This window comes from Giraffa tippelskirchi, chromosome 4, assembly GCF_054371585.1.
Source record: "Giraffa tippelskirchi isolate mGirTip1 chromosome 4, T2T-mGirTip1v1.2.pri, whole genome shotgun sequence".
Lineage (NCBI taxonomy): Eukaryota > Metazoa > Chordata > Mammalia > Artiodactyla > Giraffidae > Giraffa > Giraffa tippelskirchi.
In genome coordinates, this window is record NC_137278.1 from 149921951 (window position 1) to 149949559 (window position 27609).

The 27609-nt window shown below is 37.2% G+C and overlaps 1 long non-coding RNA gene across 3 annotated transcripts in view; it reads right to left on the bottom strand.

Annotated features, from left to right (window-relative positions):
* Positions 1–27609, bottom strand: part of LOC145545141 (uncharacterized) — a 523562-nt gene that overhangs the window by 213097 nt on the left and 282856 nt on the right. For all 3 annotated transcript variants that reach the window (XR_014081900.1, XR_014081899.1, XR_014081898.1), the window contains one exon: positions 1543–1623. This is a non-coding gene — a long non-coding RNA (uncharacterized LOC145545141). The remainder of the gene's footprint in view (positions 1–1542; positions 1624–27609) is intronic.

Sequence of the window (27609 nt, forward strand, 5' to 3'; positions counted from 1 at the left end):
AGAGTTATTTTATATGAGATATTTTCATTCTTTCCCTTCTCTTCCTAAAAGACCCTTGCTGATTCTGGGTTGGTGGATTTTAACAACTTTTGTCAGTACAAGAGTACAAGACAATAATCATAAGTCTCACTCCAATCACAATGTTGGAAAATCATTTGGTTTACTTTATTTAGATTATGCTTATAGATTCAACTGGGTTTCCCAGGTGGCTCAGTGGTAAAGAATCTGCCTGCCAATGCAGGAGACGCAGGAGACAAGGGTTCTATCCCTGGGTTGGGAAGATCCTCTGGAGTAGGAAATGGCAACCCACTCCAATATTCTTGCCTGGAAAATTCCACGGACAGAGGAGCTTGGTAGGCTACAGTCCATGGGGTCGCAAAGAGTTAGACATAACTAAATGACTGAGCACATTATCAATTTGACTAAGAGAAATGGTCACAGGAAGAAACAGTATGAATGTGGCTATGGCTTCTAAAACCCAGTCCTGAATTGTATGAAAGCTATCACCCAGCCTACATCAAAATATTTTCCCACCTCAATTCATGATTTCAGGGTTCCAACAACCCTAGACTAGTTTGTAAATTATTTGATTTCTATTCATTGGTTATTTTCACAAAATTATATGCTCTATTAAATTATACTTTTGCATATTTTGATAGTCTGTGAATATGCTAGAAAACTACACTTTTAACATCCTCCCATGACGTGCTGAGAACTTTTATAGACAGTACATGAGGGCAGAGTGAGGTGCCCCTGAGAACTTAGAGATAAAGGAGACGAGTGTGTCTTCTGAGAAACAAATGACTTAAATCAACACAAGATTTGAGGAGACAGAATGTCTCCCAGTCACGGAACAGCTCCTCGACCAGGGATAGCTAACTTGGCCCAATCTGACATATTCATATCTAAATAAAAAAGCATCAACAGAACTTGGGGACACGCAGAGAAAATGAAGCAGTGCCTGAATTTAGGGAACTTGAGAATTCTAGAGCCATATTTTGCTGTGAGGATAGCATATTTCAGAGGGTCAAATCCTCCTTAGGAATATCCACCTCCTTTTACCTTATTCCTTGTTAAAATAGCTGCATTCTGATTAGCATTTCAAGGGAAGGAGGTGCTTCGAATAGTGTAATTGATCATTTTGGTCCCTGATAAAGGATTATAAGCCTTTCTATGAAAGACATACTTGCACTGTGGTTTCCATGGAAGTCTGGAGTGAGGTTCCTTAGTCCGTTAACCAGAGACTGATAAGCAGCTTGGTACTGAGAAGTCAAGTTTTAGAGCATGTAGTGCTGAGGACCCGGAGAAGGCAATGGCACCCCACTCCAGTACTCTTGCCTGGAAAATCCCATGGACAGAGGAGCCTGGTAGGCTGCTGTCTATAGGGTCGCATAGAGTCAGACACGACTGAAGCAACTTAGCAGCAGCAGCAGCAGCAGCAGCAGCAGTGCTGAGGACCACAGCAGACTCTGACACCACCATCAAGTCAGCCCATCCAGTGAAGTCTTACAGGCAGTCGCAAATCATCTCCAGGTGACTCACCTTCAGTTTCTCCCCTGTGGCCTTTCTTCCACATGTAACATCTTTATAACCACTAGGTTAGTTATTAAACTGCAGAGCATTCTGTGAAAGAAGCAGACCACACTTATTAGTAAACACTTACTACAGGTGTGTGAATCAGTGAATTAATAATTAATTAACTGTTGGGAAATAGAGATTAAGATATTAGGTCACATGGACAACCAATCACAAAGGCACAATTTAATGATTTCACATTCATGGCCTTTTTAATGGGTTCCCCCAACCCTCTCAGTAGATTGGCATATCAAAGGCACTTTCCTGTAAAGCCTGTGAGAATGACCTCACGTTCGTTTAATGCATTCAAAGAAATCCCCCAAAACACATTTGAACTTAGTTATTGATTCTGAATCATCCCTCCTTTCACTCCAATGCTACTTAATGAAGATTAATAGAACACTTAGAAAGCGCAAAGCAATTTCTTCCAAGAAATGGAGTTAGGTTATCCAATAATTATTCTTAGCAATTTTTTCATTGTAATGTTTTTTAGCTGAGTCTAAAGAAAGGAAAATAACTTCTTTGTTTTGTTTATTTCCAAAATTCACTGACTGACTCTAAAGTGCAGATAGGGCAAAAAAACAAGATGTAAACCAACCACTAAGTCCATAGTCACTATCTATATCATCAATCTTTAATTTTTTAAAAGCATAAAAATGTAAAATGATCCTTTCTCTAATTGTTTTAAATTGCAAAGTGGTATAATTAGGGAAAAAGTCAGAACACATTTACTATCATGCCTTGTAATTTAAATGTTTTTCATATTTATTTTAGTAACATTCTCTGGTATTTGGACAGTGATGGAATAATTGCATTTCTAAAGTGAAAATAAATTAATACAGAAGTGAATAGGATGATACAGCCTTTAAGATGACAGTTGACTCAAATAGAAGGATATTTCAAGGTGAAAGGTGCCTTTTAGGCATATAGTTGAACTAATCTTTCCTTGGTTTGACATAGAAATCTAAACACTCATTCATGATATGGTCTAAAATTTTTCAGGTTGTTTGAGAACTTGTCTATAACTCATATATGCTGTAATCTCAAATAGACATTCTCTAAACCATATGCTTGTGCAAGGAATTATCAGAGTATTATTGCATTCTAATTTTATTATTTGTTTTTAAATGACAATTTTCTTTGTTATTTTCCAGATAGAAAAAAATATATATATTTTAACTTATCTTTCTCCTCTTTCCCAACCTCTTCCCTAGATTTTGGATGAGTCTATATGACATTTTAGTAAATAAAATTACAGTGTTTTGGTTTCAAATATAATCAAATTTACTGATCACAAGACTTAAAAAATGTGTTTTAATTAGAATGATATTTCCAGTTGTTGGGAAAATTTTAAATTATTTAATAAGACTTTAACACTGAAAAGGACCTCTGGATCTATTTCAATCCCCTTATGTAAGAGAGAAAGCAACAAAATATAATAGAAGTTTAGCAACTTATTCTGTGTCACACTACAGTTAGTAACAGTTTTACAACTGAATTTAGGTTGTTTGACTTCAAGTATCATAATAACGTCATCACAGTATATTTATAAAAATATAATCTTTTTAATTTCCAAATATAGGATATTATGAGATATTTGATTTTCCTTATAAATTCTTAACTGAATGTTACTTCTCGGAATTTTTCCCTTACTTTTTCAGCCATTTAGTAAGCTCTATCTGATGAGTTACTATGATGCCTGTATTACAAGGCCTTGGGGAGAAACAGCTTCCATGATCAATACCCACAATACCTCTTCTGGGTGAGAACTGTTCTGTAGCAGTGCACTTAACTTACTCAGTCTCAACACAGAATCAAATATATAAGCATGAGAGTATTAAACTGATTACTGTCTAGGTTCCGTCCCTAGAAGTGTTCCAAACCATGGCTAGAGCTTAGCCATGGAGCTAAACTGCATGTGTTCTTATGATTCTATGATTCCAACTCAGGAATCTTAGGCTAGTTACACAGTGTTTTGGTATCTCAGTTTCCTCATCTTTAAAATGGAGTTAGTAAGAGTAGTGGCCTCATAGCTTTCCATAAATGAATAAAATTAAATATGTATAAATATAAGTAAATATGTATAAGTTATATGTTGCTGCTGCTGCTGCTGCTAAGTTGCTTCAGTCGTGTCCGACTCTGTGCGACCCCATAGACGGCAGCCCACCAGGCTCCCCTGTCCCTGGGATTCTCCAGGCAAGAATACTGGAGTGTGTTCCCATTTCCTTCTCCAATGCATGAAAAGGAAAGTGAAGTCGCTCAGGCGTGTCCGACTCTTAGCGACCCCATGGACTGTAGCCTAACAGGTTCCTCCATTCATGGGATTTTCCAGGCAAGAGTACTGGAGTGGGTTGCCATTTCCTTCTCCAAGTTATATATTGAGTATAGTACAATTGCTCAACAAATGTTAGCTTGAATTATCATCACTAATATCATTAATCTGACTTTTATTGCAAAATTTCACAGGTAAATTACTTACTCTCTGTAGAAAATCTGTTCCACCCTCAATCATAGAAAAATCATAGACTCTCAGGCAAATAGCTTGACAGAATAACAGTCAAAAAACTGCTAAGGAAAAAATGCAGAAGTATCCCAGTACAGCTGTATAAAGTTATCACTATCAAATCATTTTTTTACCATGAAACAGACTATACAAAATGAAACCTGTACTTTATTTTCTTACTCAAAGTAATTGTTCTAGAAGCAATTTGTTACTACTAGCTTATAACTTGGGTCCCAGGCAAGTAGTCTACTACAAAGCTAGGCTCTGCAATATGCATTAATAAGAGAATATTTATGGAAAATATATGTATTGGCTTAATCCAGAGTGATGAGCTTTTTAAAAAAACATATCGCATCAAATATCCCAAGTTATCTATTCAAAAGTGACTCGGCAATATCTACTTGGATGAAGTAATAAGTAATTTCCCCTGTAAGCTAACACACACTGTTAACATACAGATTAAATATAACTTTAAAATGTTGAACTGTCACTAAACAGTTGGGTATTTGGTAATAATGTTAGTTTTCCTATTGAAATGAAGGTAATAATGGATCTTAACCTTAGAAAAAGAGGTAGAGATTGATGAATTAGATATTTTTGCATAAGATAATGAATAATTACAAAATCCACAGTGATTTGTAGGATCCTATGATTTTACAAAGTGAGAGCACCCTTGTATTGTATTAGAGATACATTAATAGACCAAGCTGTCAAACGTTAATAGAAATGAGAGGAGAAATACATTAGTGTATCTAAATGAGGTTAGGTTTTAAATTGGAAGAGACCCATAGTATCATTAATCTATGACTTCATGTCTTAGAGATCCAATTGACTTGAGAAATTGCTGGAATTGATACTCACAATAGAAGCAAAAACAAGTAAAATACTTTTTCATCTTTTATAATTTTAATTTTTCTACTTCAGAAGTTACTTTTTCTTCTCTTTAAAATTTAACAAGTAGGGAATATTTATCTTAAAATTCTGTTATATTAGTCTCATGAATAAATTTTCAATTACCACAAAAGAAAAAGGATGGTGATTAAGTATGTATTCAAATTATTAACAGTTAACCAAAGTAAATTTATGAGTTCCACTTAATAGTCTGAGGAAAAGTACATGAACATCCTCCTTCTCTGATTCAGGTCAAAGATCCTACCGAAAACTGTCAAAAGGAAATGAGCTTTATCCACATACTGGCCTTGCTTGAGAATAATCTCTAAACTCTCACAAGCCTCATTAAATATTGCATCATCAGATGCCCCCTATTCTAAGTATTGTCAACTCTAAGTGAAAAGCTCTGAATGTAAGAAGAAACTAATTGAATCTTTGGATTCTATTCTAGTTATGAGTAGTAGGTAATAAAATAATTTCCATTTAGCATTTTTTAAAAGTCAGATTTATTGAGATAAAATTCACATGCAATAAAATTCACTTTTATAGTGTACAATTCTATAAGTTTTGTCAGATGCATATAGCTGCATGACCATCACCACCATTAAGATATAAAACAGTCCTTCCACTTGCAAAATATCCTCATTTCTCTTTTTAGTCAACCTCTTGCCCTTTTCTCTATTACATGATAACCACTGATTTGTTTTTCCACCCTTATGATTTTTCATTTCCCAAACTGTTACATAATTGAATCATAGAATATGTAACCTTCTGAATCTGACATCTTTCACTTAGGATAATACAACTGGGATTCACCTTGTAGTTGCATGTATTCATAGTTCATTCTTTTTTCTTGCCGAATAGTATTTTATTGTATGGATGTACTACAGTCTATTATTTGTTTGGGCTTGAATCCATTCCCATTTGATTATATCTTTATCTAACTTTTTTGAATTATATAACATCTGAATTAAAATAATGGAGAGATACAGAAATATGACTTATGAAGAAAAAAACCCTTGCTTAGTCAGCTCTATCATTTTCTCTTGTACCTGTCTTTATCCTAAGGATAAGAAGTGTCTCTGCCTCCTCCACTCATGGAGGGTGCACCCAAGGTCTCATGTGCACTGAGAGCCCACACAAAGCAGTACCTTCACAGGAACAGAGACTAGATTAACTGGGGGTCTTAGAGGGCTCCTGGGGAGGAGGGAGTTAGCTGTAGCTCACTGTGGGTACAAGGACACTGGTAGTGGGAGTCCCAGAGAATTCTAATCGGTGAGAGCTCTCCTAGAGGTCTTCATTTTGGCAGGAAGACTCTCCCACACCGACCAGCCTGCAGGCTCCAGTGCTGGACTGCTTCAGGCTAAACAACCAGAAAGATAGGCGCTCCACCCATCAGCAGACAGGCTGCCTAAAGTCATACTAAGCTCACAGACACCCCAAAACACACCCACTGACATGGCCCTGTTGACTGAGGGACAAGACCCAACTCCACCCACCAGAGGGCAAGCACCAGTTCCTCCCACCAGGAAGCCCGCTTAAGCCCCTGAACCAAATTCACCCAGCAGGGGACAGACACCAGAAGCAAAAGGAATTATGATCCTTCAAAATGAGGATAGAAATAGAAATATGAAACCACCAGTCAGACTTCTCTGGTGGCCCAGTGACTAAGTTTCTGTGCTCCCAATGCAAGCAACCTGAGTTTGATGCCTGCTCAGAGAACTATATTCCACATGCCAAAACAAAGAGTTTGTGTACTGCAACTAAAGATTCTGCATGCAGCAACGAAGACTGAAGATCCTGTGCGCTGCAACTAAGACCTGGCACAGCCAAATAAATATTTTTTTAAAAAAAGAAATACACTTCAGATGGAGGAAAAGAAGCTACAAGAACAACTAAATGGAGATAGGCAATCTAGCTGAAAAAGAATTCAAAGCAATGATAATAAAGATGATCCAAAATCTAAAAAGAAAAGTATAGACCAAGAAGATGCAAAATATTTTTAACAAAGAGAAGATTTAAAGCACAAACAGAGATGAACAGCACAAAAGCTGAAGTGAAAAGTACACTGGTGGTTTAGTCACTAAGTCGTGTCCAAGTCTTGTGACCCCATGGACAGAGGAGCCTGACAGGCTACAGAACATGGGATTCTCCAGGCAAGAACACTGGAGTAGGTTGCCATTTCTTTCTCCAGGGGAAAAGTACACTAGAAGGAATCAATAACAGAATAAGTGAGACAGAAGAAACAATAACTGATCTGGAAGACAGTGGAGGAAATCACTGCCACAGAACAGAATAAACAAAAGAGAATGAAAAGAAATGAGAGTAGTCTCAGAGACTTCCTGGACAGCATTAAATGCATCAATACTCACATTATAGGAATCCCAGAAGAAGAGAAAGAGAAAGGGCCTGAGAAAACATTTGAAGAGATGCTAGTCAAAAACTTTTCACACGTGGGAACAAACAGTCAACTAAGTCCAGGAAGCTCAGAAAGTCCCATACAGGATAAATCCAAAGAGGAATCCACTGAAACACATATTAATCAAAGTAATAAAAAATTAAAAACAAGGGAAAAGCAACAAAAAATATACAAGGGAATCTCCATAAGATTATCAGCTGCTTTTTCAGCAGAAACTCTGTAGGCCAGAAGGGAGTGGCATGATATATGTAAATATTATATATGTAAACATATGATATATGTAAACTGAAGGTTTGTGGTAACCCTGTGTCAAGCATGTCCACCAGAAAGATTTGTCCAACAGCATTTGCTCACTTCTGGTCTCTGTGTCACATTTTGGTAATTCTCACAATATTTCAAACTTTTTCATTGTTATATATTTGTTATCATAGTCTTGATCTGTGGGCAGTGATCTCTGATGCTACTGTTGTGATTGTTCTGGGGTACCATGAACTATGCCCATGTAAGACAAGAAACCTAATTAATAAATGTTGTGTATTTTCTGACCACTCTACTAACTGGCCATTCCCCTCCCTCTGTCTCCTCAGGACTTCCTATTCTTGAGACATAAGAATATTGAAATAGATCAATTAATAACCCTCCAATGGCCTCTAAGCGTTCAAGTGAGAGGAAGAGTCTCTTGTCTCTCACTTTAAATCAAAAGCTAGAAATGATTAAGCTTAATAAGGAAGGCATGTTAAAAGCTGAGATGGACAGAAACCTTGCACTGTATAGTTAACCAAGTTCTGAATACAGACAAAAAGTTCTTGAAGGAAATTGAAAGTACTACTCCAGTGAACATCCGAATGATAAAGAAAATGAAACAACCTTATTGCTGTTATAATAGGAAGCTACCAGATGATTTCATTATGAATAATCCAATCTGCAATAACAACAAATTGATATTTATAAAGCTTATAGGAAGATGCACTCAATACTCTAAATTATTAGTATGAGTTTCATATAACACTCAGCCTTGTAAGTCCAGAGACTTAATCTTATCAGTGCCCAGGGTTTATCTGACTTGGAAGAGCTGCCATACTGATCTAATACACATAAAACTGATAGGTAAGCAAGAATGCTACACACATGCTCTGGATGCATAATTACTTTGGTTCAAATCATACCTCCAAGACTTGTTAGTATTACATTTGAAAAGGTTTTCTAATCTCTTTGAGTTTCCATTTCCCTGTCTTTAATATGTAGATAATAATGACTAGTTTATAGAATTTTTACGAGGATGATGTGAAATGACAAAATAACAAGAAGCAAGGAAGCATCATACTAAAGAACAGGAACTCTTATAGCCAGACTTTTTGAGTTCAAAACCTGTCTCTACTACTTACTAGCTGTGTGACTTTAGGTAAATCATTGAAATTTCCTATGGCTCAGTTATTCAACTAAAAATGGTGGATAATAATAGCTCCTCTCACTAAGTTGTTTTGATGATTAAACTAATCAAGAGGCATAAAGTGCTTAGAATAGTGTGCCTGGCACATACTAATTCTGAATAATCATGACTATGATAATATAAGGTGCTGAATCCAGTGTCTAACACACAGGAGGTATTTTTATGAATAGGATTCTATCCATTTACTGTGTAACTCAAGAACCTTAACTTACAGTGAGCTAACACAATGATAGAAAAAATAATACAAGAGGGAATAGGAGAGGATGCAGATATTTTGGAAAATAAGTTTTCTAGTAATTCTTCCAAAAACTTTCAACACATCGTTTCCCTAAAAACCACTGATAGATAAGGTCATTATCATCCACTGGTTCACTGAACAGTATATAGTTAATGGGTTTTGAGATCAGTTAGATTGGGGTTGGTATCAGCTCACTCTTAGTAGCTCAAAAAGCGAGAAATTATTACATGAGAAAATGAGAAATAAAGCTGTCAAGAATACTTAGATAGTCTAGCTGGTTCTTACTTTCTCATGAATAAACTATTGTAGATTTGTTGTTGTTATTTAGTCACTAAGTCTTATTGGACTCTTTGCAACCCCATGAACAGTAAGTAGCCTGCCAGGTTCCTCTGTCGATGGGATTTCCCAGGCAAGAATACTGGAGTGGGTTGACATTTCCTTCTCTAGGGGATCTTTCCAACCCAGAGATGGAACCCATGTCTCCTGCATTGGCAGGTGAATTCTTTGCCACTGAACCACCAGGAAATCAGGTTTAAATCTAGAAGGTTGCATGGTACACCTGCATTCAGAACATGGGAAAGTGTTTGGAAGAATCCAAGTTTTCGTGTCCCTCACTAGAATGTAAACTCTATGAAGACACTTCAATGTCTGTTTATTTCACCTTTGCATTTACAGAACCTAAACAATGCACATAATAGGTGCCCAATAAATTATTTTGACTGAACGAATAAAAGAATATGGACAGATTTTATTCAAGTCAAGACAATTTTGTCCCTGGAAATTGCTTAGGTAAACCACTGCCAGCGTGTGCCTTTTTGACTACAATTTTTCTTGTTTCCGTTGCTCTCCTAACTCTCTTTTGACTGAGACATTTTTTCTTTAAATATTTTAGTATACTCAAACTGATTACTATCTTACATGGCCTAGAATTCATGCAATATTTTTAAGAAGTTTTTGCAGATATATGTCATGATCAGTACTCAGTTAACTGTATAATTTTGTCCTCAGAGTATAAACTTAGTTTATCAGTGGCAGAACATGTAGGAAAATTACCCTTATGCTCATTTATAAAATATTCTACCCTCAACAGTCTAAACTGATTTTTTTTCTGCTTATATACCATTTGCATATCTTGGTGATGCCTTGGAAAGTATTCCTAAATTTCTAAGTGCATGCTCTTTCAGATTTTTTCTGAAACTGCCAAGTACAAAATGGGCTACTTTTTATCTTCACTTTCAAATATCTAACAAAAGAACAAATTTCCATTTTAAATAAAGTAAAATTTGTAACAAAACTGTGTTATCAAAAAACTGATATAAAGAAACATCCTGGGAGGGAGATTCAAGAGGAAGGGGACGTGTGTACACCTCTGGCTGATTCATGTTGACTTATGGCAGACACCAACACAATGCTATATAACAATTAACCTCCAATTAAAAAATAAATTAAAAAGAAACATCCAAACTTAGATTTTCCAAGATAAACTAAGTAAAAGTAAATAGGTAGCTAGATCATTTGTTATTAATCTTTAATTTTAAAGTACTGAGGTACAAATTTGTAGCAAATTAACATCAGTAAAATGTGGCAAAGGGGACCTGTTGTAATTCCATCAGAGATGGCTAATATGAGGTTAATGATATGTGTTTCAGCAAGGCAATCAAAGAGCAATGTAGTTATTAAAGAGGAAGTCCTCAAGCTTATATAACTGACTCATATCTATAAGTCTATATTTAACACTGTTTATGGAGGCAATGAATCAAAGGAAAAAACAATGGTATTTAAATTTGAAACTGCATACCAATGGCTTCTAAGCATCAAGGTTGAAATGTTTCCAAACAAGGAAATTTTAGATAGCTAATTTAGCAAAAATAGATCACTTTGCTCTAAACCACAAACAAATACCATACTGTAAATCAACTATACTTCAATAAAAATTTTAAAAAACCTTCCTTGTCTCTGCTCCTCAGGCCTCTCTACACACAGACACATTAAACTGCCACTGAACACTCCATAAAACAATGGAAAGAGGGTCACTGGCGAATGCTGAATATCTGATAAATGTTAAATATTTGCTGAATACTCAACCCACTTACTCTACCCAGACTGGAATTTAAGGGGTTTCTCCCAGGAACCTGTGGGGGAGCCAGGCAATGGGTGAAGTTCTGTGGCATAGAAAAGTGACTCCAATTCAGAGACTGCCTTCAAGTAGCTTGCACTCTGGAAAAGTTCAGTACTTCACCTTTCAATGCAGAGAGTACAGGTTTAATCCCTGGTTGAGGAGTTTAGATCCCACATGCTTGCAGCCAAAAAAACCAAAATGTAAAACAGGAGCAATATCGTAACAAATTCAATAAAGACTTTAAAAATGGTCCACATAAAAAAAAACTTGAAAAATAAAGGTCAATGACATACATGCTCATTAAAAAAACAACAAACTTGTAACACTGAGACATGAGTACAAGGTTCCTGGTCACAAACTACGAGTTCTGTGTAGAGAGATTTTTTGGAGTGAGGTATGGTAGGATCAGAAAAGAGTTCACAGAGATGGCAGGGAGTGAAAGTTGATATGGATTTAGGAAAATATCAGTAAGGGATAGCAATCTTCTATGGTAGCTAAAACCCCACTATTTTCTCTCCAACTCTTCTGTCCTCTCTGCTTCCCATGCTGGTCTGTACACAATAATTAGCAGCATCAATTGATCTTTTTGTCTCCTTTCCCATTTCTTTGCAGTTGCATTGGTTTTTTAAGCGCCCAACATAATAGTATTGTTTTCTTGTATACATATTTTGCTCCACATAATTTTTGTGAGACCCATTCATATAGGTACGCGTATCAATATTTCATTTTAAAAATTGTTGAATAGTCTTCTCTTATAGGATACATCACAATTTGCTTATGTACTGATGAGCATTTGGGCTGCTTCCAATTTTGAGCTATTATATATAAAGCTGTCAGTGAAACAAACTGAGATCATTCTGCTGTTTTTGAGATTGTACCCAAGTATTGCATTTCAGACTCTTTTGTTAACTATGAGGGCTACTCTATACTCCACAAGACTAATCCCTTGTGGACAAGGGATTCTTGTCCATAGTAGTAGATAGTCATCTGAATTAAATTTGCCCATTCCCATCCAAATATAAGGGGGAAAAGTGACAGATTTTATTTCCTTGGGCTCCAAAATCACTGCAGAAAGTGACTGTAGCCATGAAATTAAAAAACGCTTGTTCCATGGAAAGAAAATTATGACAAACCTAGACAGCATATTAAAAAGCAGAGATATCACTTAGCTGACAAAGATCTGTATAGTCAAAGCTATGGTTTTTCCAGTAGTCATGTATGGATGTGAGAGGTGAACCATAAAGAAGACTGAGCACAGAAGAATTGATGCTTTTAAACTGTAATGCTGGAGAAGTCTCTTGAGAATCCCATGGACTGCAAGGAGATCAAACCACTCAATCCTAAAGGAAATCAGCCCTGAAAACTCAAGAATCTTTCTGCAATGCAAGAGACATGGGTTGGATCCCTGGGTCATGAAGAGCCCCTGGAGAAGGAAATGACAACCCACTCCAGTATTCTTGCCTGGGAAATCCCATGGACAAAGGAGCCTGGCAGGCTACAGTCCATGGGGTTTCAAAGGAGTTGGACACGACTTAGCAACTAACAACAACTGTATAGAGTACAGTAGTACAGTATCTTTATTTCAAGCTCAGAATATCCAGAAGCAAGCCTAAAAGCATCGGTATATAGTCGACCATGTTAGTCAGGTAACTAGATTAACTTTACTGGACTTTCGAACAGATTGGATTTACAAATGTGCTCTCACAACAAAACTCATTTGTATCTAGGGAACTTACTGTATGGAATTTTAGAGCCACTTAAGAAAACTGACTTCCAAAAAGAGGAAGTGACCTGGGAATTGCTATGCAGCTAGATATCCACCGAGCCCCTATCTCCTGGTCCTGCATTCTTTACACGTACACCATCGGTCTATATTTTGAACTAGTGTGCAGTCTATTTTTGCCTCTATTACGTTTCTTTTCATGGGAACTTTACCTTTAACAGAGTCATTTGGTCGTATTTTTAATAACTATAGTTTACAAGTACTCTATCTGAAAATATACACAGGCCTTAGCTCATTTGAATCACGCTTTGTCGTTGTCGTGCACTTGCACTCTCTTATTTTCACTTTTCTGAATGTTCTATGCTTTCTGAAAGGAGTTTATACTGCTTTTATTTTCTTTATCCATTCCTCTATTGATGGGCACTAGGTTATTCCTATATCTTGATAACTATGGATAATTGTGCAATGAAAGTGAGAGTGCAGGTATCTCTTTGGGATCCTACTTTCAATTGTTTTGGATATATACCCAGAAGTGGGATTGTTGGCATTTCTAGTTTTAGGGTTTTGAGGAAACTCCACACTGTTTTCCATATTAGTGGCACCATTTTACAATCCCACCAACAATGTATAAGACTTCAGTCTCTCCACATTCTCACCAGTACTTTTTATCTTTGCATTTAAAAGTTCTACCATAGGGGAATCGATAGATTAAAAGAAACTTAAGAGACGCTGACCAGCCATAAGTATGTATCTTATTTGGATCCTGAGTCAAACTATAAAACGTTAATAATGTCAATTGAAATGTTAAACATTGTCTGGATTTTTCATGACATTGAGATATTATTGCTAGTTTTGGTATAATACACTTTATGTTTTGTTAATGAGCATCATAAGAGATACATATACTGAAATACTGACAAATATCTAGTAACTGCTTGGAAATAATATGGAAAGAAAGTGAGTGGAGAGACAGATGAAACAAAACTGTCCATGAGTTGATAAGTAATGAAGCTGGGTGATAGGTATGTGGGGATTTATTACACTCTTCTATTTTGTATGTTTAAACTTTTTCATTTAAAAAGTTACATAAAATCCTGCCACAAATTTTTATGCCAATTGAATCCTCTTCAATTTTGTTTTTTTTTTTCCAATAATGACCATTACTTTTTAAAAAGCTCAACTTGTTTTCTCAGACTCATTCCCTTAGTAATCTGAATTGTGGCTTAACATTCTAGTGACTTAAATGTTTTCTCAACTTACAACACAGATATTTAGCTTTGGAAAATTCTTAATCAAACTTTTTCTTAATGCACTGCAAGATACAAGAAATTTGTCCTGATTTTTCTGAATTCAGAGACTTAGCAGTCTCTGAAGACTGCTAAGAGAACTTTAGAGTTCATTATTCAGACCTTTGTACTAACACTTGTATCTAAAATATTAACTTCTTTTGGCAGGTGTACAGAGCTGAAAGAAGTGTGCACCCCTAGAAAACATGGAGAAACAGCACTATATCCTGAAATTCCTCTCCCACCACATCCTTCTTTGCCTTGCCTCTAATCTGCTTGCTGCTCTTGATCATTTTGAGCACTATTTAAAGGAAAATGGCATAGTTTTGCAGTTAATCAAGACAAGAGTGCTTGTAGCCTACTGAGAGTTAGATGCCATAAAAAGTAAGAACCTGCTGGTAGCCACTGCGTCAAATTTCCAAATTAGTTTCTACTCCACTACCAGCAGGACCTATTTTTTTCAGACCAAGTCAAATAGCTTGTATCTTTTAAATAATGTATAGGTGACTGACATCTTACAGAATATCTACTCAAGTGATGTCTAAATCTCTTCAAATGTATGTTGGAAGAGGATGAGAGATAATTAGACTGTGAGGAGAGAGGAGAGGAGAACGTTACTGTAACATAATGTATGTTATTTTATTTTAAGCTAATATGTTTGGTTTCAAGGTCATTTTCCACTGTCGCACAAAATTTAATTGTGAACTTTGTTGTTTATTGATAACTGTTTCTGAATTTGTACATGTCCTTTAACTCCAAAGATGTCCATTCAGTCATTTTTGACCAAGATTCATTTAGAGATACATGTTAATTCAGATAGCAAAAAACTTTTCAATAACTTCTCAGTATAACTTTGTAATGGAGAAGGAAATGGCAAACCACTCCAGTATTCTTGCCTGGAGAATTCTACGGATGGAGCAGCCTGGTGGGCTATAGTCCATGGGGTCACGAAGAGTCGGACACGACTGAAGCGACTGAGCACAGCACAGCATAACTTTGTAAATATTCATCTTGTCTCCAGATATCAAATTGTACACTTTCTTTTCCTTAAAAAACTTAAACCAAAACCAAACAATAAAATAAAACTAATCGAGAATTTCAGGTATATGAGTTCAGTTCAGTTCAGTCTCTCAGTCGTGTCTGACTCTTTGTGACCCCATGAACCACAGCACGCCAGGCCTCCCTGTCCACCACCAACTCCCGCAGTCCACCCAAGCCCATGTCCATTGAGTCGGTGATGACATCCAACCATCTCATCCTCTGTCGTCCCCTTCTCCTCCCGCTCTCAATCTTTCCCAGCATCAGGGTCTTTTCAAATGAGTCAGCTCTTCACATTAGGTGGCCAAAGTACTGGAATTTCACCTTCAACATCAGTCCTTCCAATGAACACCCAGGACTGACCTCCTTTAGGATGGACTGGTTGGACCTCCTTGCAGTCCAAGGGACTCTCAAGAGTCTTCTCCAACACCACAGTTCAAAAGCATCAATTCTTTGGCGCTCAGCTTTCTTTATAGTCCAACTCTCACATCCATACACGACCACTGGAAAAACCATAGCCTTGACTAGATGGACCTTTGTTGACAAAGTAATGTCTCTGCTTTTTAATATGCTGTCTAGGTTGATCATAACTTTCCTTCCAAGGAGTAAGCGTCTATTAATTTCATGGCTGCGATCACCATCGGCAGTGATTTTGGAGCCCCCCAAAATAAAGCCAGCCACTGTTTCCACTGTTTCCCCATCTATTTGCCATGAAGTGATGGGACCAGATGCCCTGATCTTAGTTTTCTGAACGTTGAGCTTTAAGCCAACTTTTTCACTCTCCTCTTTCTCTTTCATGAAGAGGCTCTTTAGTTCTTCTTCACTTTCTGCCATAAGGGTGGTGTCATCTGCATATCTGAAGTTATTGATATTTCTCCTGACAATCTTTTTAAAAAATAAAAGTATAATTAAGAATTTTGAACCAATCAGTAAATACTACAATAGTCTGGAGAGAGACAGGTACAGAAATACATTTTTTCATTTCTGAAACCAAAGGCCCAAATTTGCAGAATCATTCACTTTACCTATTTCTGGTCTTAACTAGTTCTGTAAAATACCCATTTTGTTTGACATGGGCTCCAAAATATGTTTGGGCAACAAGCACGATAAATGTTTACCCTAACACCACACCAGCCTTATCTGGTGTGAGCTTTAGTAACCTTCAGTGACGTAATACTTTCAAAAGTACGCTTCTTGTTGAGCCTGCTTTAATTACTTCATCAGCATTTGCACTTTGCATAGATTTAAGTACTAATTTAACATTGTTTAAGCTTACATTAAGTGTTCAACATGATTTCAAAATAGGACATCAATATTTTTTCCGATCTTAATTTTATCATGTTTCAGTTTGTGTGGACATCTTTGAAATTATTGTTCTGTTTTCTGTGTACTCTATGTCCATGCTGAAATTTGTATTTATAAACTGTTTATTGTGCCCTGCATGGCTCTGATTTTGAAATTCCAATTTGCAAACCTTTACTTACTCTGATTCCATAAGGCTGATCTAGTGGTCAAAAAGATTTTGCTCCTTCTCACATGGAGCTTGTGAAACAGAAGGCTCAAAATGTATTCTTTTCTCAAGAGGCCCTTCATATTCCTATTGGCTTTGGAGTATTCAGGAAAAAAAAAAATAGAAAAAGAGGAACAAACTTGTCTCCTAGTTTGTTTTTACTCTTCTGTGACACTCTGCTTTACACCCTATGTTGATGCATCAAGAATTTTAGGCAGTCAGTAATACAAGTCATTCAGCTTGAAGCCTCCTACCATCAGAATTTCTAGTTGATCTGGAGTTTAATGTGTGCTGTGACGGTGGCCAAGGCTTATCCAGGCTTCTGGACACAAACATGGTCATAAACACAAAGTAATCTGTGTCCATCTCCTGATGGTAAGGAAAGGTGGGGAGCCATTGAGAGGCTCCTGGAAAGAAAAGAGCTCACTGACCTCCATGATCACAGCAAGCAACTCTTTGCCAACATATGTCAGTAATACCATTCTTTAAGTATCAAGTATTTAGCAATTCACGCCCCTATGACATTTAGTGTTCTGTAGCCAAGAAGATTTGTTTGAGCTCATTATAACATGTTGCAGACAATGCAATGTTATTTCTTCTCATTATGTATCTAAACTCTTCCTATGGTTAAAATTTCTTAAATAGCTCAGGACAATGCATAAAGAAAAATGAGTTTAGCTATTCTGAAATTTTCTATGTAATGTGCTAGATGAAAAGATAAAGATATATCTGTAAGCATAGATAATGTGCTGTGTATGCTTAGTTGCTCAGTCATGTCTGACTCTTTACAACCCCATGGACTGTAGCCTGCCAGGCTCCTCTGTCCATGGGAATTCTCTAGGCAAGAGTACTGGAGTGGGTTTCCATGCCCACCTCCAGGGGATCTTCCTAACCCAGGGATCGAACCAGGGTCTCCTGCATTGCAGGCAGATTCTTTACCAGCTGAGCTACCAGGGTATTATGTACCCAAACATAGATAATAAACCTTATTAATACTAAGGGACATTTTAGTGGACTTCCCTGGTGGCCCAGGGGTTAAGACTCTGCCCTTCCAATTAAGGGGACATGGGTTTGAATCCTAGTTGGGGAACTAAGATCCCACATGCTGTAGCAGAGTAGCCACAAAATAATAATAATAACAATAATAACCTAAAAAAGGATATTCTCAAACCATTAAAAAAAAAAGAATAAAGTGGCTTTTTAGATGCTAACACATAAGCTGCATCTAAGAAATATTGTCACTGTTGTTTAGTCGATAAGTCACGTCCGACTCTTCGCAACCCCATGGACTATAGCCTGCCAGGCTCCTCTGTCCATGGGATTTCCCAGGCAAGAATACTGGAGTGGGTTGCCATTTCCTTCTCCAGGTGATCTTCCCAATCCAGGAATTGAACGTGTGTCTCCTGCTTGGCAGGCAGACTTTACCACTGAGCCCTAGTTATTTTTTTTTTACAAATTCTTATTTCAACTCTAATTTTTTCAACCGGTTTTATTTCCATGAACATTTTAGAGTTAACATCCTTATGCAATATCTTTGTATGCCCATAGAGTATTTGTTTCTGCAAGCTAAATTACTCAGTTTAAGAGCAGAGACCCGGCAGATGGGCCAAATTGCTCTCCAAAGAGATCCTATGAACAGTGTGCAAATAGGTTTGATTTTCTATACTCTTGGTATCAATTGGTATTATCAAATGTTTTTTTGTTTTTGCTAACTGATGGTGGAAACAGTGAAAGACTTTATTTTTGGGGGCTTCAAAATCACTGCAGATGGTGATTGCAGCCATGAAATTAAAAGACGCTTACTCCTTGGAAGGAAAGTTATGACCAACCTAGACAGCATATTAAAAAGCAGAGACATTACTTTGCCTACAAAGGTCTGTCTAGTCAAGGCTATGGTTTTTCCAGTAGTCATGTTTGGATGTGAGAGTTAGACTATAAAGAAAGCTGAGCACCAAAGATGCTTTTCAACTGTGGTGTTGTAGAAGACTCTTGACAGTCCCTTGGACAGCAAGGAGATCCAACCAGTCCTTCCTAAAGGACATCAGTCTTGAGTGTTCACTGGAAAGACTGATGTTGAATCTGAAACTCCAATACTTTGGCCACCTCATGCGAAGAACTAACTCATTTGAAAAGACTCTGATGCTGGGAAAGATTGAAGGCAGGAGGAGAATGGGATGACAGAGGATGAGATGGTTGGATGGCATCACCGACTCAATAGACATGAATTTGAGTAAACTCCGGGAGCTGGTGATGGACAGGGAGTCCTGGCATGCTGCAGTCCATGGGGTCTCAAAGAATTGAACGTGACTGAGCGACTGAACTGAACTGAACTGAAGGGTAACATTGCATTATTTACCAGTCTTTCTTAACTATGAATGAGTCTGAAAAAAAAATTTCATGTATTTACATACCTTTTGAATTTTCTTGGGGTGACATATTAAGAAGAGGTGGCAAGAATACGCACAAGAACTGTACAAAAAAGATCTTCACGACCCAGATAATCACGATGGTGTGATCACTCACCTAGAGCCAGACATCCTGGAATGTGAAGTCAAGTGGGCCTTAGAAAGCAACACTATGAACAAAGCTAGTGGAGGTGATGGAATTCCAGCTGAACTATTTCAGATCCTGAAAGATGATGCTGTGAAAGTGCTATACTCAATATGCCAGCAAATTTGGAAAACTCAGCAGTGGCCACAGGACTGGAAAAGGTCAGTTTTCATTCCAATCCTAAAGAAAGGCAATGCCAAAGAATGCTCAAACTACCGCAAAATTGCACTCATCTCACACGCTAGTTCAGCAATATGTGAACCATGAATTTCCACATGTTCAAGCTAGTTTTAGAAAAGGCAGAGGAACCAGAGATCAAATTGCCAGCATCCACTGGATCATCGAAAAACCAAGAGAGTTCCAGAAAAACATCTACCTCTGCATTATTGACTATGCCAAAGCCTTTGACTGTGTGGATCACAATAAACTGTGGAAAATTCTGAAAGAGATGGGAATATCAGACCACCTGACCAGCCTCTTGAGGAACCTGTATGCAGGTCAGGAAGCAACAATTAGAACTGGACATGGAACAACAAACTGGTTCCAAATAGGTAAAGGAGTACGTCAAGGCTGTATATTGTCACCCTGCTTATTTAACTTATATGCAGAGTACATCATGAGAAACACTGGGCTGGAGGAAGCACAAGCTGGAATCAAGATTGCCAGGAGAAATATCCATAACCTCAGATATGCAGATGACACCACCCTTATGGCAGAAAGTGAAGAACTAAAGAGTCTCTTGATAAAAGTGAAAAAGGAGAATGAAAATTTGGCTTAAAGCTCAACATTCAGAAAACTAGGATCATGGCATCCGGTCCCATCACTTTATGGTAAATAGATGGGGAAACAGTGGGAACAGTGGCTGACTTTATTTTTGGGGGCTCCAAAATCACTGTCGATGGTCATCGCAGCCATGAAAGTGAAAAATACTTAGAAATAATGAGAATGAAAATAAAATGAATGGGATCAGGCTAAAGCAGTTCCTAGAACATAGATACACATATTCCCATATCCATATATACACCATTTCCTTAATTTTGTTTTTTGAATTATGTCTTTACTTATATTTTGTCTTCTGAATTTGTGTAATATTCATTCTATTACTTACTGCTGTTTTGGCCTTAATAATTTTAATAATGTCGTTTCATAAATAGTCTCAAGATTTCATCTTCATTGTAGATTGAAACTTTATCATTATAAAATTCCCTTCATCTTTTTTTTCCTTTTTTAAAATTTTTGTTTATTTTTTTAAAATTAGTTTATGTATCTATTTTTTAACTTTACAATATTGTATTTTTTTTGCCATACATTGACATGAATCCACCATGGGTGTACATGTTTTCCCCTTACAGAACCCCCCTCCCACCTCCCTCCCCATCCCATCCCTTCATCATCTTTACTGCTTCTTGCCTTGAACTCAAATTTTTCTGATATTGATATTATATCCTTTGGTGGAGGGGAGTGAGGGAAGTTTCTTGGTATATGTCTGCTTTGGTGTTCTTTCTTTATCTATGAAATTCAAAAGCTTAACTTTTCCCCCTAAAATATAATGTTTCAAGTCTCAAAATTAAAGTTGTTTTTTTTTTCTTCATTCCAGACAGAGACATTTTTTGAAAAAGCAGTGAGCTTCTCTACTTCCCAAACATTGTATACCATGGTTTGGTTCCTCTTTCTGTGATCTGAACATTAATTATTTTTTCTTCTGTTTCTTTAATCTTATGGCCATTTGCATTTTCATATGCTAGAGATTTCCACATCAATCATTTTATTTTTGTTATGTATTTGCCTTATTGTTTCTAATTTGTCTTGGTTATATAATAATGTTGATTTGACCCTTAATTTCTTTCCTTAAGTCTGCACTTTTCTTTTTGTCTCAGTCTGTTAATCCATATTGGAGGGGAGAAAAAAGTTTTCCTCAATCCTCTTATGGTCCTTGGCTGGGTGTGAAAATCAAACTCAAAACAGATTGAAAAGAAAAAAGCATGCAAATTTATTTAACATAAACTTCATGTGACAGAGGAGACTTCATAAGAAAATGAAGACCCAAAGGCAGTTGGACCTGAGTCTTTTTATGCTAGGTTTGATCAAGAGTGCACAGTTGTGGAGGAATACAATAGGTCAAGGAGTAAGAAGTAATTATAGTCAACTTGGGGAAATCTAACATGATCTTCTTGTTTCAATTCTTTCCAGGTGTCCCTTTGTCTTCAGAAACAAGGATGTTCCTCTCACATGAGGGTTTTAATGCCTGTTTCAAGGGAGAAGGGCAGAGGAAGGTCAAAGAGACCTTCTTGCTTCTATCATTTTCTTAAATTTCATCTTAAAATATACAGTACTCCAAGATGCCATATTTTGGCATTGTGTCCTGAACCCCACCAGTGTCTACTATTTTATGCTCATTTTATTGACTTTGGATCTCATTTATTTATTCCAAAGCATAAAGCACTTCCAGAAAACGTCTTGTTTTGTTTCTTGGGGTCCATTTTTCTTCTAACTGTATTTTTCATGCATCCTTTCCTTGAGATGTTTTTTCTTTTCTTTTGTATATTCACTTTTTTGATGATGTAACTCAGCAGTGGCTGTGATAGAAAACCTTGATGAACCTGAGACACCACAAAAGACTTGAAACTCTTCATTTTCTTCTTCTCTTAACCTAAATCTATATTAGGAGATACTCCTAAGTACCCCATACTACCCTGTGTTTACTGCTATGTATTTTATTGTAATTGCTTATTTGTCTGTATTCCCCACTAAATCACTGCTGTTCATGGAACAGTTCCAGTCAATCTGCATCACAGCCACCCTAGGGGCTAATTGAAAATAAAGATGCTTGGGTCCATCTCTACATCTACTGAATCTAAATGAGTGAGTGTGGATCTTAGGAATTTACATTGTAAACTCAAGTTTGGGAAGCACTTTTGCATAAACTCTGAGCTCCTTGGAGATACCTTGCTCATCATGGTATTTCTAGGTTTATTATACCACCCAATAATAGAACAGGGGCTCAAGATATCAGTACTGGATAATGAAGTAAATGAATAAAGTTACATATCTCATGTACTCTACAGTAATATGTGTTAACAAAAGAAGACAACAAAAATTTGTTTCCTTTTTTCATCTTTGCTTAGTGTAGTGAAACAGTATAATGTTTCATGAAGTCTTCCCATGAGTTTTTCCTCTAGTTTTTCCATTAGAATACTAAAAAAAATTATTTCAATGAAACATAAGAAAATGTCTCATACTATGAAAATTCTGTATCAAAAGCACTTAACTTGGAATGTCTGTTAGTGACTGAAAATTATTTAGTTCCAGAAGTGCATCACCAGCAATCCGTTGTTGGTAAGTTCTAAGAGATTTAGATTTAGCAAAGACCTTTTCCCTTAGCTGGAACAGAAGGAGTTGACTGCAATAACATAATGTTGTGAAATACACTGGCACTGGAGTCTTTCAGACATATGTTTGACACATTTCTGTTTCTTGTTATCTGAAAGTCGTACATTTTTAAGAGCTGTTGTGATGATACTACAATGTATTACACATGTAAATAATTTGGCATGGAGCATGTACCGATAAGTTATGATTATTTCTGAAGTTATAAATAATATGAGAATAAAGCACAAGTAAACAATTATGTCTGAGAGGCACTGTAGTTTAATATTTGCAGCTATAGGCAAAGATAATTTCAGTATAAAATATTAACTATGTGTGTGTGTGTTCGTCACTCGGTCATGTCCAACTCTTTGGGATCCCCATGGACTGTAGCTTGCCAGGCTCCTCTGTCCATGGAATTCTCTAGGCAGGAATACTGGAATGGGTTGCCATTCCCTTCTCCAGGGGATCTTCTGGGCCCAGGGACCAAACCTGGGTCTCCCACATTGCAGGCAGATTCTTTTCCATCTGAACCACCAAAGATCCTTATATAGAAAAATATTTAAAACTTGTAAGCATGGTCAATATAATGAACAACTGAAAAAGTGGGTAAAAATATAATAGAGTAGTATAAATCCAAATTTACCAATCAAAGTGTTTTAAATTAAAAGGATTCTGGGAAATAGCATGAGGTTCATTTCAAGTGTCTGGACAGTGATCATGAAAGAAAGGAGGATATTGCTTAACTTGGCAGAAGATCCTATTTTGGTCAACAAGAACAATCGGAACATCAATCAAAACATTTCTGGGATGAGCTGAAAGTTCAGAGTCACAGGGCTATAGAAGTCTTAGTAGCTTTAGCACACATAAGACAATGAAGATCTCATAAAAGAACCAAGACAGACTTTAGAGACAAGCTCCACATCACTATGAAGACAAAATTCTGCCATCCATCTTTATTTCAGTTTGACTGGGAATTTGGTTCCTGGCTAATGATGCCATTTACAGTAAATATAAGAATCAAATATAAAACTTGGTAATAACTTTGGTGGATCATGTGATGGAATTAGAACATCTAATAAAAGCTTGTGGTCAAATCTGTCTAAGCTTTTCCTTGAAATTTAGTCTTGTAAATATCACATTTTCAAATGTCTATTTCAAAATTTCAAAATGTATATTAGCTATGCTTTGATCAGAGGACTTCCCTGGTGACTCAGTGGTAAAGAATCCGCATGCCAATGTGGGAGATGAGGGTTCGATCCCTCAGTTGGGAAGATCCCCTGGCAAAGGAAATGGCAACCAACTCCAGTATTCTTGCCTGGGAAATACCAGGGACAGAGGGGCCTGGTGGGCTACCATCCTTGGGGTCGCAAAAGAGTCAGATACAACTTAGTGACTAACCAACAACAACGCTTCGACCAATTCTATTGTACCATGAAATTTTAATGCCAAAGCTATTATATATTGATAGTTAACTGTTTGATTAATCATTTTCTTTTATTCTCTTAGGGAAAGTAAATATTTTAAGCTTTCAGTTGAATTCATATAGAGGCTAGATGCAGATATACTTTTCTTCTTCTGCATGTAAATTTCCATTTCCTCAGAGAATACCAGATGTAATATATTGGTCATTCTTTCACACGTCTGCTATGTTGTTCCGACTTTTCTCTTTCCATTCATTTTAGAAAGTACATGAACCCTGTGTGGAACAGCCCACACAGAGGACTTCTTTCCTTTCCTCTTCCTCACCCCACCCCATCCCACAGTTTACCTGCAAAACTGACATGCAAATATAGCACTGCAACAAATAAATATGTCCTTTCAATAAAACATCATATTGCTTTCTCAAACACACAAGTTTCTCCAGGCCTGAAAATCATCAACTTGATTGAAATGTACATTGTGCTTTAACATTTGAATGAGAGAGTACCCATAGAGATGCAAAGTTTCTTAGAACTACTGAGTTCACACCTTCTCTAGGTCCAAGTTTACTCTCAAATGTTTTCACTTAGAAGCACAATTTTATACTCAGTGTCTGTTATCATAACAATTTCTAATACATTTACCCATTACTTATAATTTCATAACAATCACAATGTCATTTATTGAGTACAAGCACCACATTAAATTCTTTACACACATATAATTTCATTTTGATTCTTTATCTCCTCAGCACTGAGCAGAGTACAATGCTTATTGAATGAATGTCTGCATGCATAAGTGCACAAATTAAGAAATATAAACTTGATTTCAAATCATTTATATTTCTGAAGGGACAACTAAGAGCAGGTTCTTCCTCCTATAGAATTAACATTTGGCTTTTATTAAGCATTTGTTAACGGTAGGCATACATGCTTTATCTTGTTTCATCCTCAGAACAACCTTATCGAGGAGATACCATTACCACAATCCCTCATAAGAATGAGAACATAGAAATGCAAAGTGGCTGTCAAGTTAAGCAGTTTGACCACAGTCATAACATTTATGTGTAGTGAAACTACAATTATGAACTCATGTGGTCTAGCACCAGACAACATTGCTTAGCCCAAGTACATCACCCTGCCTTCTAGAGGCATCATGGGTGTAATTTACACAAAGAACTCATTTCTCTGATGCCAACTCCTATCATGACTAGGCCAGCCCTCTCCACTCTGGGCAGGTTGGCCAAGCTGCCAATAGAGAAAAGGAGGAAGTATACATCCCCTGAGTACTTCAGAAAACTAGATCTTGGCCCATCTGATCGGAAAACCAGTAGCAGTAGTTGTGAAATTTGCATATGCACACGTGTTTCCTTTCATAGAACTGGAATCAGGGTACCCCAGAGAGAAAACAAGCCCAACTCTAAAGAGGTTAATTGAGAGCTGTCCTGATTCTTCATAAGAATGGTTAGGTATTAGGGAACCAGGCGTAAGTACTACCAACCATTTTAAAACTTACTACTATATTATTTGGGGCTTTCCTGGTAGCTCAGTGGTAAAGAACCTGTCTCCCAATGCAGGAGACGTGGGTTCGATCTCTGGATCAGGAAGATCCCACAGAGAAACGAATGGCAATCCACTCCAGTATTCTTTTGGGAAATCCCATGGACAGAGGAGCCTGGCAGGCTACGGTCCATGCGATGGTGTTGCAAAAAAATTAGACACAACTGAGTGACTAGACAACAACTACATCATTCACACCCTAATATTTAAAAATGCACTTGAGAATAAATTTAAACTGCTACATTTAAATCAAGCTGCACAGCCTGATTCATATTTAAAATCTATAGGCATCAACTAATTTAGGATACAGTCAGGGGATAAAGCTCCAGTGCAAGCAAGGGAACCCGAAATTCATAAAAGATTTTTCCCCCCTTGGGCCCCCTTAGCAACATATTTACTTTCTATAGTGAATTCTCCAAAACAGAAACCCTTCAGAAAGAAAAAATGCAAAGAAACAACTTCTGCATATAGATTCTAAGTTAGTATACCATTCATTAATCAATAGTAATTTTACTCTTAAGACCTTTCAGGAACATCACATAAAGAAATCATCAGAGTCATAAAAATTTGTATTCAGTATTATGCACTACAGCCTTATTTGCAATAGAGAAAATTGAATGATAAGAAAATTTGAGTAAATTACAGTTATTTACACAATGAAATATTCTACAGCTATTATATCCATGACTAGTGACAATAGGCGGAGAAGGCAATGGCACCCCACTCCAGTACTCTTGCCTGGAAAATCCCATGGACGGAGGAACCTGGTAGGCTACAGTCCATGGGGTCGCTAAGAGTCAGACACGACTGAGCGAATTCACTTTCACTTTTCCCTTTCATGCACTGGAGAAGGAAATGGCAACCCACTCCAGCATTCTTGCCTGGAGAATCCCAGGGACGGTGGAGCCTGGTGGGCTACAGTCCATGCGGTCGCTAAGAGTCAGACACGACTGAGTGACTTCACTTTCACTTTTCCCTTTCATGCACTAGAGAAGGAAATGGCAATCCACTCCAGTATTCTTGCCTGGAGAATCCCAGGGACGGCGGAGCCTGGTGGGCTGCCATCTATGGGGTCGCACAGAGTCGGACATGACTGAAGCGACTTAGCAGCAGCAGCAGTGACAATAGGAGGGTTTCCCAGGTGGCAAAGTGGTAAAGAATACACCTACCAATGCAGGAGATGGAAGAGATGTGGGTTTGATCCCTGGGTCAGGAAGATCCCCTGAAGTAGGAAATGGCAACCCATTCCAGTATTATTGCCTGGAAAATTCCATAGACAGAGGAGCCTGGCAGGCTACAGTCCATGGGATCGTGAAGAGTCAGATATGACTGAGCACTCACTCATTCCCACTCAGTGATGGCAGAAAATGTTCCTGTTTTGCACAGCAAAGGAAACCAATGACAAAGCAAAAAGATAACCTACTGTGAGAAATGGGAGAAAATATTCGCAAATGATGTAACCAACAAGGGGTTAATATTTAACTATATAAACAGTTCATATAACTCAATATCAATATAACAAACAACCCAATCAAGAAGTGGGCAGAAGACCTGAATAGACACTTTTCCAAAAAAGACATATAGATGGCTCGCAGGCACACGAAAAGATGCTCAACACTCCTAATCATAAGAGAAATGCAAATTAAAATCACAACAAGGTATCACTTGACACCCGTCAGAATGGCTGTCATCAAAAAGTACTCAGAAAACAAATGTTGGTGAGGATATGGAGAAAAAGGAACCCTTGTACCCTGTTGGTGGGAATGTTAATTGGTGCAGCCACTATGGAAAACAGTATGACATTCTTCAAAAAACTAAAAACAGAACTACCATACAGTGCAACAATTCCACTCCTTTTACTGGAAGCAAAACTACTTAAGATCAACTGCTTTGTAAACTACTGCAACAAAATTCACAGAAACTACAGATAACATTACACTGCACCATGTCTTCCCTTGGC